The sequence below is a fragment of the Vanessa atalanta genome, chromosome 29, assembly GCF_905147765.1.
Source record: "Vanessa atalanta chromosome 29, ilVanAtal1.2, whole genome shotgun sequence".
In the NCBI taxonomy this organism is placed as follows: Eukaryota; Metazoa; Arthropoda; class Insecta; order Lepidoptera; family Nymphalidae; genus Vanessa; species Vanessa atalanta.
In genome coordinates this window covers 5,806,981-5,822,070 of record NC_061899.1, presented here as the reverse complement: position 1 = coordinate 5,822,070, position 15,090 = coordinate 5,806,981, and the positions used below count along the sequence as shown (strand labels likewise).

The following is a 15,090-nucleotide window of genomic DNA, read 5'->3' as shown; positions in this document are numbered from 1 at the left end:
ATTATATGTATATAAATACTTAACTCGCAACCATTTAATATATAAAACTAGAAGCTAAGGTCAATACAAACTTCAAGTATTAACTCCAAACACATCATGCGTGTTTTAATTAAAATCTGCCCACAAACAGACAAATACCATCCATTATATAATTGACATGTACATGTGATACATGTACATGTAGAATGCTTTCTATTTACTACGGTATTTACTATTGGAATGTCAGTTCCTTTGTACAGAACCCTTCTGATAATTTAATTAGCACGCATACCTTAATGCGGTTCTGAACCTTTGTAATGCCGGCATTGGGACCAATGTTGGCACATGTTTGACCAAACTTAGAGAACTTTATTTTAACATTTTTGTACATTTGTTTAAAGAATTTACTAATTTAAAGAGATTATTATTGTACTTCTGTTACTAAAGTTTATATACTAATATTTATTTTACCTGTGAAGGCTTTTAAAAGCACTTTTGAAACGCTATTTTACAAATTGAATTAACTTAAAAGCGATCAACGATACGTGCGATACTTCACGTCTGTACTGACAAATGGACCGACGTTTTACGGACTGCTACGTTGAAAACTTCTAAATGAATGTATTTAAAACTTTTATCAGAGGATGTAGTGCGTTTCAAAGATAGTTTAAGGTTAGAATATTATTATTATCCTAAGTTCACCCACTTGAAATTAAACTATTGACGCGAATAGCGTGACATAGTTGAGTATACAAAAACACTTTACTTACTTTCGGATCGTGATTTTACAAGACTATGTGGGATAAAAAGTATGGAATATATATGTATATGTGCACTATGAAATATATATTCTATCTAGATGAAGTGTAGAATAAATGCGAAAGTAACTCTGTCTGTAACCTCTTCACGTTTAAAACGCTGAACCGATTTAGATGAAACTTGGGAATGGGGATAAGTTGAGTCCCGGGGAAGGGCATAGCCTTCTTTTTTAATACATCCTTCGAGGTGGTTTGTGTGCTATACGTAGTTTTATAAATTCCGCACGAAAAAGCCGTAAGATAGATAAGTTCAGCCAGTAGATAAAATAGTAAAATATGTCCTGCCTGATAATAAACAAATACATGTTTTTATCATACCATACTGACTAGAAACGTTGGCGCGTTCACATCCGACTAAACCAACATTGGCTCCAACCCGCACAGAATTTTTCTTTGTGAGAGCTGTTAAACTTTTTACAATGAGTGGAGTGTACTTTGGACTTTTATTGTGGTTTGAACAAACGGTAACATTTTTATTTAGCTAAAATGTAGACGAACAATTCTTTTGTACAATTTTATAAATTTACTAGCCGCCCGACTTTGTTCGGGTAAAATGGTATTTCATACCGAGATATTCGTACTTATTGTATATAGTGTGTATTTAGATTATATACTTGTAATTTTATAAGTATGGATAATCTTATTTCTGAGTTTTAGGTATACATTAATGTTATTTTATTTATTATTAGAGCACCACCCACCTCATATTCTATGAGCTACCACCGTTGGTTGCCTGGAAGAGATCGCTATGCTATAAGGTCGTCAAAATTGTACGCGTCTCTTATTTAGGCTGTATCCAGGTTTTATTTATTTATTTATTTTCTCTTCGTGGTGCACAATAAAGTAAAGTAATTAAAGGATTTTTAAGCAATGCGGTTAATATGTAATTAATTTGAAACATGCTGAAAAGCATTGGTTTTAATGTGAGTTATCGAAAATCATTAAGAATAATTATTGGAATACTAAATGTATCGTTTAAGATATAAAATTGTCATTAGAATTAACATTACGGTTACCAGTGGGCTTGCATACATCATTTTCTCCTGGGGCTAAATATAATATGCGAAATCCGATTCAAGTTTTCTATCTATTGATTTTAAGGTCCAACTTAAACTGTAATATTTGCCAATAAAATGGTTACTTGCCAAGTCTTTATCGCGGCATCAGAAACTTTATCACCTACAACCGTGAAATTTGGTTGGTTTGGTTTGGCAGGTAGGTTCTAAAAATTAATATGATGAAACTCCACCCTTGAGGGGGTAAAACGGGACTTGGAAGTTTGTGTTTTGTAAATTTCGCGCAGGTAAAGCCGCAGTTTGAGATGGTATATGTGTATACTTTGAGTCTAGATAGCTGAAATAGAAAATTTGGAACACGGGTTTATTTTTTAACGTAAGAGCCCGATTGGAAAAGATTCTTGGAAATTTCAAACCATAATGGAAAATGGGCAGGATAAATTTGTATGAATTTACACGTACGTAGTCGAGACAGGCTACTTAATGGTATTAGATTAGAGTATTAAGGAGTATATTATCCGTTTATGTGATTAGAATTAAATTTAAATACATAAGCGGACTTGAGGGACCTGGTAAGTGGGGTAGAAGGTGACTCGCTTCTTTATTTTTGCCGACAAAGGAAGTAACTGTCCACAGAGTATATAAACTATATATTTCTGGTCAATTAAACTCACAGACGTATATTGGGTCTGTGTGTGTGTTTTCTTTATCAATCCTTAAATTATTTTTAGATGTGCCTATATAAGGTAAATATTAATGCAATTATTTTTTTCATTAGCTATGTAGCTGAGATGACCCAGTCGTTCAAACCCAGACAAGCACCAGTGAAATTTTATGCGCTTGATTTGTGTTTATTATTTTCGTGCTCGACGGCGAAGGAAACACATGTATCTTCCAACCCGCATTGGAGCAGCATGATGGAAGCTTAGCCCAGCAGTATTCACAGACTGTTACTTTAATGTAATGACTTCAATATAAGAAATATAATTTAGAAGAAATCTCCATATCTTAAATGATATTTATTTTCAGTTTTATCATTCTGAAAAGTGTTTAGACCTCAACCTACTTAAGAAAAGGGGCCTTTGTTTTTTGGGACATTTAATACAGGCTGTTAATTAAAGTTTTTAAGCCGTTGTAATTTTGTATTTATTTTAGGACAAAATTAAACAAATCTGTCCTGAAAAATTCCAGATTATATGGCTACCCCAGCTCAAATAGACTCTTGCACACATTAAGCTTAAAACGCTTTCTTTACAAGGGCCATTAATCATGGACGCTTCCACATCGGCTAGGGCTGATGAAATATAATAAAATATAAGATTTTAAATTAACATGTTTTTTTTATTACTATAATAAGTATTTGATATTTACCATGTTTTTTTAATTTCATTTGATGGAGCTCAGTGAAGACAGCATTGTCTAATTAAACAAACCCAAAAAATCAAAGGCGAAGTTTTTTACTTATAATTTGTTTTGTATTGTCAAAATTATAAATTATGCCTATTTAAACTCAGTTACAAGCCTTTGTACATTATCAGTGTAAGATATACACAATTATACAAAACAAATTATACTTTAATCAGAAGGCTAAAATTAAAGATCACACCGGTTCGGAAAGTAGAATCAACCGAGAAGAACCAGCAGAAAACTCAGTAGTTACTTTTATACGAATATCAGTTATATTAAATATAATAATTAGTTTTTTATGTCCCATAGATATCAACGAATATATTAACAAGAGGAAACACTAATGATTCCAACCACTAATGCCCCCCCAACCATGAGGACTAAGACGTTATCCCCTCTACCTGTTATACTCGCTGTCGCACCTTTTAAGCCGGAACACATTCACACACACAGAATCACAGAAGCAAATCATTTTTTGGCTTTAGACAAAGCAATGTTACAAATAAATTCGAAATGTGGATTTTAAAAAGAACCTATAATATTAATAATTATACTAATATTTATTAATGATTTTAAAAAGAACCTATAATATTAATAATTCAAGTGAATTATTAATTAATTTACAAACCACTGATTATATAATAATATTATATACTAAAAACATATGCATATTCTGGTATCAGTTTTACGTATTTAGTTTTTCAGTTAGGCTTTATAAAATAAATTTCTCTTCAGTTAATACCTACAACCTTGAAATTTGGCAGGTAGGTACCTTATAGGGTGCAAAAGTAACTCTTCACGCTTAAACCTCGAAACTCACTCTCGAATTCGAGTCCCGGGGAAGGCCAAGACATCGGCATTAAATTCTACTCTCGACGAGGTAAAATGGGGGGGTTACAGTTGGTGTGATATAGCAGCCGGTTACGGTACGTTATATTATAAAAATGTTATATATAAAAATTAGCAGTTTAATGCTTAAGCTTGGTTCATCCCTATTTCTGAAATGGATGGTAGTCGGTCATCGCTAATTACTTTTAAACTAGAGCCGTCTCGCAGCGCCCGTGTACAGAAACACAAGCTTATTAAAACTAGACCGAAATACTAAATTCATGTTTTGTAGTTACTGTATATTAGTTACTAGTCATCCATTCAACAATTCGTAAAGCCTCATTGGTCCAGTAGATATTTTATATATGTGCAGATCGCGTGTTTAAATTTAATAAAAGTTTATCTTAGCTGTTTTTCAGTCACCCTATAGACAGTCAGACATTAAAAAATATCAACCATTCTTCATTCATTTTATTTAATTCGTCCTTAGTAGTATCTTTTGGTCAAATTAGTAAGAATATTTAAAAAATTGTTAAGTAATTAGTGTAGATATAAGCGACTATGTGTAATAACTGTAATGCTTACATTTTTCAAATAAAGATTATTATTATTTAATTCAACTAAAGCTATAGCACTGTATCTTGTGCAGTTACACTGGCTCACTTACCCTTCAAACCAGAACGCATACTAAGTATTTTCATACTTAAGACATTACTGATTAAACAAATCCAAAAAATTAAGATACAATTCAATGTCATTATCAAGACAATACACGCCAAGACAAATCTATTTGATTATTTTCGGGTCTAACATACGTGTTGCGTTTACAGCACACAATTATTTTTTATAAGGATCTATTATCATTTTTTTTTTATGATATCGGTAGGCGGACGAGCGAATAGGTCACCTGATGGTAATTGGTCACTACCGCCCATAGACAATGGCGCTGTAAGAAATATTAACCATTCCTTACATCACCAATGCGCCACCAACCCCGTGAACAAAGATGTTAAGCCCCTTGTGCCTGTAGTTACACTGGCTCACTCACCCTTCAAACCGGAACACAACAATACTAAGTACTGCTATTTGGTGGTATAATATTAATATATAATATAATAAAAATCCATCGTCAATGTCAACTATTCATTTATACGGCAACAAAAAGACAACTCTCTTCAAAGAATTGTTTATAATTGAGATATTTTTTCATACGATTACACGTATTATCAAATTGATGAATTTCCCCCATTCATTAAGACATTAATTATAACCAGCAAGCATATATCATACAACAAAAACAACAATGGTGTTTATGTACAACAATGACGTTCTCACGACTGTCTTTAGAGTTATATTCGAAAGTGTTTGTCTAGTTACGTTATGTCATGACTGTGAGCGAAGATATGCAACGCTACAATTATTTTATTGTAGTACGTAGTGTCAATATTTTAATTAGTCGCAAATATTCTTAATTAATCGAAGTATAAATATATACTTATTTGTGCGTACGATTACTAATTTAAAATTTAGTTTAATAACTAATTTAAATAACTAATTTTTTTTATGGCATTGGTTGGCGGACGAGCATATGGGGCACCTGATGGTGGTCACCATCGCCTATAGACAAGGGCGCTGTAAGAAATATTAGCCATTTCTTACAACACCTATGCGCCATCAAGCTTGGGAACTAAGATGTTATGTCCCTTGTGCCTGTGATTACACTGTCTCACTCACCCTTTTAACCGGAACACAACAATACAGAGTACAGTTATTTACGATCTACGAAAAGAACCGGAGAAAGAAACTCAGCGGGTCGTTATTCTTATAAAGATGAAATGAAAACTATTTATTTAAATGCGAAAGTAACTCTCTCTTTAGCGACATAACCATTGTATTGAATTTGATAAAATTTGGTATGAAGTAAACTTGAATTCCAAGGAAGCTTAACTTACATTTTATGCCGTGCAATTGACGATCAACCACTGAAACGCGAGTAAAGCCTTTTTAAATTGAGATTATATAAGAACGATTTGGACGCCTGGAGCCATTATAAAAGCCATTTATTTATTTTCAGTACTATACTATAACTAGCAAGACATCGCATAGCATATCAAAGCCTGCTATTTCCGACACCAACCTAGCAACACAAGTGGTTCCGCGTCATTGTGCTAGAGTAACATCGTTATGTAATTTAGTTTTTCATCAGTAAAAGCGAATTTAATCCTATGGAAAAACTTAGAAAGTTTAAGGTTTAATCTTTTCTTGGTAATGTAAGAAAACCAAAGATATCATTGACGCAGAGGTCTCGAACATATCTTTGCACTTTATTAAACTTTGTAGTTTTAAGTGAAATTTTCTTTCGCTAGGATTAATTCCCAGGAGATGAACACGTAATACAGTTATTTAATTTACTTGGTGGTAGGGCTTCGTACAGCCCACTCATCATAATATTACTACCAAACAGCGATACTCAGAATTGTTGTGTTTCGGTTTGGAAGGTGATTGAGGTAGTGTAACTACAGGGAAAAGGGATATAACATCTTAGCTATGCTACACATGTTATGCTACACCAACTTTGGAAAAGTTGGTGTAGCATTGGCGCTGTAAGGAATAGTTACCATTTATGGGCAGTGGTGACCACTTACCATCACATGGCCTACTTATATATTTAGAAAAAGTCAAAGATCTCACGTTGAGATTTATAACATATTTTTGCACTTATCTATATTAAACTCTGCGTGGTTTCAAGTTCAAAACCGGATCGTTGTATCATGTGGGTTATTTTCTTTCCCTAGGATCAAATCCCGGGAGATGAAAACGTAATAACACTCGATTATATAAATTAGTCGAGGAGCCGAGATGGTGCAGTGGCTGAAACGTGTAGGTAACCGAAGCATGCGGGTTCAACTGGTTATCTCTGGTTTTCCATGTGCTCGTTCAGTTTAATTATTACGAGTAGTTACGAAAGAATATAAAAGCTATATAAATTAATTGTATAAACTCCAATTAACTACTGAAAGCTATTGTTTCAGTTTCAAAGAAAGTTATAAAAGCTTTAAAGACAATGATGAAGGTCTGTTTAAACACGTCTAAACTATTAACTATATAAATTCAACTAAAATTGACAATTCTTTTATAAAGAACTAAATTACGAAAATGGTTTCGCCCGCGTTTCATCAAGGATGGTCGGTTAAGGCGTATCAGACAAATTAAGTGATCTCAAGAAATAGTAAATAATGTTCAATCGAAAAAATAAAAAATAAGTATTCTTCGTTCAAGTAGTTTCACAAATTTCGAATTAACATTTTACAAAAACTAATAATAAGCTTACACCGATTTCGAATGTAGATTCTACCGAGAAGAATCGGCAAGATTCTCAGCATTTATCCCTTTCCAACATTTATAATACAGAGTATGTCAGTAAAGTACAATGACAATGTCTACAAAACGTGTGGTTTAGGAACACGTGTGTATGTTCTGTTCCCTTGTAAGTTTAGAATCTCCAATTCAAAAAAAGAAACTTCTAGTTACTCTTCAGTTACAAAAAAACAAGTTTTTTGCCACGAATCTGTTTTCTGTCTTTACCTGTACGTATTTTCACACATCTCGTTTAGCATCAACATCGACAGAAGCTAACCAGACTTCGTTTAAACATTGATAACGATTTTTTTTTTATCTATATTAACGTGTATCTGGGTTGGATCGCAAAATATTTTGTACCATAGATAAAATTGAGATTATATTACTAATCTATCGAAATATTATAAATTACTTAATTAATAATTTATTAATAGAGCCGAGATGGTCCAGTGACGCGTGCATCTTAACCGATGATTGCGGGTTCAAACCCAGGCAAGCACCACTGAATTTTCACGTGCTTAATTTGTGTTTATAATTCATCTCGTGCTCGGCGGTGAAGGAAAACATCGTGAGGAAACCTGCATGTTTCTAATTTCAACGAAATTCTGAAACATGTGTATTCCACCAACTTTCTCCTCAAAGGGAGAGGAGGCCTTAGCCCAGCAGTGGGAAATTTACAGGCTCTTAATGTAATTAATTAAATAAGAATTATTAAGGTCAATTATATACGAATAAAGTTCAAAAATAGTTCAGTACAAATCATGACCGCGTGTAATGTTGGCAAGAATGGTAGCAGCATTTCCCCGTCGAATCGCAATCCCGATCCTCTGGACAAAAAGAAAATCCGAATAAATTTCAGATTATTCAAAGGTTAAGATTTTCATTGTGATATTGTTTCATTAGATATTGGGTATCCCATTATCCCAAATAACAACAGACGCAATCAGATATCAAGGTTGGGTTAGACTCCATGGAATATAATATATAAATATACAATGCTCGTAACGAATCCCTCATGCCGAATCAATGAAAATTCAGAGATCTCTAGTCTCACTGATAATATATCTCGATTTCTTACGATGATTATGTCGTCCTGAGCGATTCTGGTCACGGCGGCTAATCTCAAGGGAGACCAGCCGACTACGACATATGAAGGGACGACAAATACGACACCACTGAAAAGGGATCAGTCACAGATCTTTATTTAGGCTTCAGATTCTTTGAGCACGGAGTGTAGTACGTCTACGTTTCATATATTTCGTAATTACTAAGATTTTAACAATTAAAAAACTCAACTACTTTATCGACCTGTTCTGTTCTGGAGTTGGTTGAAACCCTCGGGATCTGTGGACTTATTCAAACCCTAGAGCGGATGAAGAAATATTTTACTGCTCAAAAAAAGTTCAATAGCTGTCTGCAAACTGTATTGGTGTACTCCCTTGTGCCTTGGATGGTACGCAAAGCCGTTGGTTCTGCACCTGAACTGTTTGCGATCGTGTAGAACTTGAATTAAGTATATTTTGATTTGATCTTTGCATACATTACATTTACTCGGTGGTAGGGCTTTGTGCAAGCCCGTCTGGGTAGGTACCACCCACTCATCAGATATTCTACCGCCAAATAACAGTACTCTGTATTGTTGTGTTCCGGTTAGAAGGGTGAGTGAGCCAGTGTAATCACAGGCACAAGGGACATAACATCTTAGTTCCCAAGGTTGGTGGCGCATAGGTGATGTAAGGAATGGTTAATATTTCTTACAGCGCCTTTGTCTATGGGCGGTGGTGACCACTTAACATATGCTCGTCCACCAACAAATGCCATAAAAAAAAAAAAAAATAGCCAACCAATACGTTATTCCCATGAGCAGATCAAAATCAAAGGCAGTAAAACTTTAGTGGTAAGTTCTCTTTACATTTGTTCTGTAACACCATAGTTTAATGGTATCACTTTGATACACCACTGACCCACTAAACCGAAAACCAAAGTCGCGTCGTAAAACTTCGTACAGTTTTAATTGCTACGTCTGAACGTAACGGTTTTAAATTTTTGTTAAACGTTTATAGCTAAAACTGTTAACTACTCGGTGGTAGACTGGACGAGCCCGAATTTAATATTTCAGTCTGTCTGCCTATTTCAATTTAAAACAAACAGAAATCTTGGTGTAATTGAGCTTTGGGTAGCTCGTCTGGGTGGATACCATCAAACAGTAATATCAATGAACTTCATTCAAGAAGGCCTTTACAACCTTTAAATGGATATTTTACAAGATAAATTAAACATAAAATTCTACACGATTACGATTCAGTGTATAGATTATATCAAGAACCAGTCAAAGTCAAAGTCAAAGTCAAAAATCTTTATTCAATATAGAAGTGTTTGCACTTGCTTATTGATTGTCAAAAATCTACCACCGGTTCGGAATTTAGCACCTCGGACCTGAGAAGAACCGGCGAAAGAAACTCAGCGGGATATATTTTTTTTTTCATTTTTTTTAACCTTAAGTAATGACCTTAGTAGGTATTTTATATATTACGTATGAATAAATTATTTACATTGTATCCTGCTTCATAGTTGCCGATTTTTTTATGTTATATGTGGCAAACGAGCAGGCTCACCTGATGGAAAGTGATTACCACAGCCCATGACATCTGCAACACCGGGGCCTTGCAGGTATTGCCGGCCTTTAAGGATATACTATACGTTCTTTTCTTAAAGGTTCCCAAGTCGTATCGGTTCGGAAAGCTGGTTCCACAGACTGGTTGTGCGAGGCAGAAAAGGTGGTGCGGGTGAAACTTAGAATTTTGACGAGATGACCGAAAGTGAAATTAAGCAGCTGATACCATATCATACCACAATATCGGTTATCGTATATATATATATATCTATATATATATATATATATATTTATTTTCAACGAATGTGCTTATATTCGGTTCAATTAAAATTCGGTTCGGTCACGTGTCTAACGCGTCGAACTTATCCAGGATGGTTTCCACGCGATATGTACTTAGTCGCTAAAAATAATGAATTACTCGTACATACTCTATATATTATATACATAAGGCGGTTGTTTTTTTAAACGCACATCACACAAAAACCGCTGAGTATTTTAACATGTAACTTATACCGTTATATTCAGCGTGTTTCAGACCTCAAACGTGTTTTGGCTAAACATTATCGTACAATATAAATCAACGTATAACGTAACACAGCAACGCGTGGTGCTAGTAAATTATAAATCTCATGAACTCATGACTACTCAGTAGTACTTTTTACTCGACTTTGTTCAAGCCTGTCCGGGTAGGTACCACCCACTCATAAGACATTCCACCGCCAAGCGCCAATGCTTAGTATTGTTCCGGTTTGAAGAGTGGGTGAGCCAGTGTAACTACAGGCACAAGAGACCAAGAGACAAAACATCTCAGAATTGGTGGCGTATTGGTGCGATTTAAAGAATATTTATTATTTGCTACAGCGCCAATGTCTGTGGGCGGTGGTGATCACTTACCACATAAAAAAAACTTATCCGGTATTGAACCCACGATCTATATAATAAGATAAGTCTAATCCACTGAGCCAATGCGTAGTGTTTTATCTTCATTACAAATATAAGCATTATTACGCTAACACACCGACCGTTCCTTGTATTTGATACTATCCATAAAAGCCTAGAAACTTCCACGATGACGTCACTGACCTGGAGGAAATCTAAAAAATTGTCACTTTATCGCAATCGTATCGAACCGATCAACAATTTTCTTATTCCGCTAACAACAGTTTCCACTGTTATTACGCCCAAAAGGGAACATAACATCTAGTTCCCAAGGCTGTTGACGCATCGGTACAAGGAATGGTTAACATTTACAGCGCCAGTATGTACAGGAGGTCGTGATCACTAACCACCAAGAATTCGCCTTTAAATTAAAAAAATCCAATTGCGTATAGTGACCGTTTTAAATGATTATTAGGCGATTCTGGTAAGGAATATACATTTAAAATACATAACTAATTTTATTCCGTAGTCAAGCAATCAATAAGAATCGGTCTTGTCTCGAAATACCTAAGTTATGACTCAGAGTTTATGAGATACATCAACGTTATTGAATTTCTTGAATAATCAAACTTGTAACGCAGACTTCTATAAAAAGAACATGATATACCTGTATATAATAATAAATTTTACTGCCTGTATTATCCCACTGTTGGGCTAAATCCTCTCCCTTTGAGGTTTGCTTAACCCACCACGCTGCTGAATTGCAATACTGAACACACATGTCGCGAAATTTAATTTAGACAAATGCCGGTTTCCTCGCGATGTTTTCCTTCACAAGGCACGAGATGAACAAACAACTATGATATTATGTCAACTACATAGCCGGTCATCGTGACAATTTGTGGATTTCGTTTTCACTAACACCTCACCCTATATGTATTATATTGATATATAGAGTAAGTTTTATATGTTTATAAATATACCAGAATGTTGAAATTATATAAATAGGAACGTTAAAAACCATGTAAGTTACGATAAGTCCAAAAAATATATTTCATCAAAATCGGTCAAGCCTTTGAGATCTACGAATCTACAAAAATGAGATATGTGTGTTTTAACGCCCGTTACACAAGAGGCAGACTTGAAAAATAAGTCAGACAGTTCCTCAGTAAGGTTATAGTCTAGATATGTGTTCCAAGAAACCCTAGGTTTCCGTGCGCAAGTCAGTATGGTCGCGCGTATTACTAAATATCTTAATGATAATTTACTTCGGTAAATAGAAAATTAAATATAAAAAATGTAGTTCGTCTCTAGATTTCAACTCGCGTCCTTTTCGTTGAATGCTATCTACTGGACCATCTCTCTTCTTATATTACTTGTGTATTTGTTTTATAAGACTATTATGTGAATTAAAACTCGTCACTAAGTTACATAAAACATAAAACAGTTTACAATATATTTTTATGGAAAATTAAGGTTACAAAAAAAATTTAAACCTAAACTATAACACGAAAACGAAGCTTCCTTTTTTAAACTAAATCAATCAAACTAGTTTACCGGTTTTCAAATAGCATTCCAATTATAATAAAAAAAAACGAATATTCGAGGAAAATCTATCAATAGAACAGCTTCCATTTTTAAATATTCAATCTCACTGTTATTTATACACAATTCTACAGTCATACAAAACCCGTTACCATTTGAAAGTAAGCTGACAATGGCGGTAACTCAATAATTACTGCACTACTACATAAAAGGCCGCTTTAACGCGACTTTGAAACAAAGAAAACTAGAATGTTGAAAGTTTTAACCAAATAAAGACAGTATAATAACAAAACCAAACACGTTGCTGGAAATTTGGCACGTATTATAAATAAAGAAATATCAATAAATATGATTATCTCCGGAAAGTGTAGATATACAGATACATACCAAGATAAGGTCGAACAATCGTCGTGAGTCACAAATGCACTTTTTTATTAACACAAAGTTGATTTTGAACTTTTGAAAAGAGTATTTTACGGTTGAACGCGGCACTGACCGCCTACGCCACACCTCAGAGCACTTTCAAAACCGGTTCTAAACGGTCACGTAAAAGTAGTCTCGAATTCCGGACAGAAGCAACGCACACTCACCCTACGGCTGTTGTCTGTGTACTGGCGCGCCGAGCGATTGGGAAAAGTTGTGTTGCCATACACACAATTTAATTTTGACTCAGATTGTTTTCAATAGCATGATATTTATTTTTAAATATCATCTCAATTAATATGAATATAATATTAAGATTAACTAAATTACTGTTAATATAGTATAAACTTTGAACAATAAGCTAAGTAAATACACAATAAAAACTTATTAACAAAAATAAACCAGCGAATATATTTTAAATCACATTTTCCTTTCAATATACTATAATACTGTAGAATTTTTAAGAGTAAAATATATATTTAGTATTTTTTAAATGTATTTAAATTATTATTTAGAAACTATTATAAATACCTAACGTTTGAAAAAAATAATTCAAAATCAGTTTGTAATATACAAAAAAAATTAAATTATAAATGACCGCATATAAACACAAAACAATAAATTACTTATTTAAAAAAAAAAAAACTATTTTGATTGTTTGTTCCCCTAAATAATATTTCTTTTTTCAGAGCTGACAACACTCGTATACAACTTTCATCGGACATTCGGATAGTTTCGTGAGACTTCGTGTCGATTCGTAAAACGGCGCGCCACGGTTCATGGCGCAAAAAAAACCTACATTGGATAGAAAACAAAAGTGGGACATCTTTTGTTTATAACTACCTTATTACATGCACTTTTACGTTTGCTATTTATTGTTCAAGTTGAAAATATGATCGAGAATTTCAATTAATAATTTGTTTCGCTCCAAATTTCAAACAAATATTGTAATTGTATTTAAACTTGAATTAGACCTCCAAGATTATTATTTTGAAATTCATAATTGATAATAATACATTCTAACAATAAATATAGCTTATCTATATATGTACCTACTTATAAAATGTTCTCAATAACTTGAAATTCATACGATTATAAAATAACGAATTGATTTTTTAAATTGTCAGTTTAAATATTAATGAGGCAAAGGATCTTTTAATACTTACATATAAGGTTATTTTCATTATAATAGTTTTGTATATATTAAATACGCAATATATGTTAATAGGTATGTAATTCTGTTTTATTATCGATAAACCAGTTTGACAGGACTACAAAAATATTATTTCTTACTTGTCTATGGGCTTAAAATGAGACATTCGTTTTTTTTTTGTTTTTTATTTTAGTAGCAAATGAATAATTCTCTAATGGCGAGTAGTGTATGTATGTTCATACACATTGAAGAATATTATAAACAATTTCATTAACCGCAATGCGTCTAAAACATGGGATTAAAGACGTTATGTCGCTTGTTTCAGTAATTACACTGGCTCACTCATCAATACGAATAATAATTAATATCAAAAATCAATACCTATTTGTTGAAAAAAATATCTGCCTTATAATGTAAAATGTCGTTTCAAAAATAATTGTAAAAGTTTATTTGGATATTTTTTTTTTATTTTGAGTGGGTGGTACCTACCTGTCGTAGTGGTGTTTTCGGCCATACTCAAAACCCTTCAAATAGACGATTGTAAAATGCTCAAAAGCGCCTAAAGCAGGAATTTATATAAATCATACTTTACACGTACACACTAACAGTTTATTATTATGCCACCGCTGGGCTAAGGCATATCCTTTTAAGAAGGCCAGGATGTTATTCCACCAGACTAGTCCAATGCGTGTTTGTGGATACACAAATGGCAGATCTTTATTCGACACATGCTGGTTTCCCGCACACGAGATGAATTATAAACATAAATAAAGCACAGGAAAATTCGGCGGAGCTTGACCCGCTTGAACCGGCAATAAAGTTATTAAAAAATTTAAAGCCCATGTAAAATTTCATTGTATTTTACTCAATACAAGATTATATTCATTATTAAAAAACCGTAGGCTTATTATTTATTGATTTTTAGGCAGGATATATAAAACATTGACATATTGGTGAAAAAAGGTAACTACTGTGTTTTTTGCCGGTTCTTATGGCTATAATCTACTTTCCGAACAGGTGCGGTAGTTTACATTTCATTCAAGACTGTAACATGATTCAAAAGTACCT

At 33.6% G+C, this 15,090-nt stretch overlaps 1 protein-coding gene across 5 annotated transcripts in view; it reads right to left on the bottom strand.

The window, feature by feature from the left end:
• The window catches only part of LOC125075097 (fasciclin-3), a 131,660-nt gene extending 118,617 nt beyond the window's left edge, over positions 1–13,043 (bottom strand). For all 5 annotated transcript variants that reach the window (XM_047686706.1, XM_047686709.1, XM_047686710.1 and 2 more), the window contains exon 1: positions 12,834–13,043. The gene's annotated coding sequence lies outside the window, so the exon portion shown is untranslated. The remainder of the gene's footprint in view (positions 1–12,833) is intronic.
• Between the last annotated feature and the right edge of the window lie 2,047 nt (positions 13,044–15,090).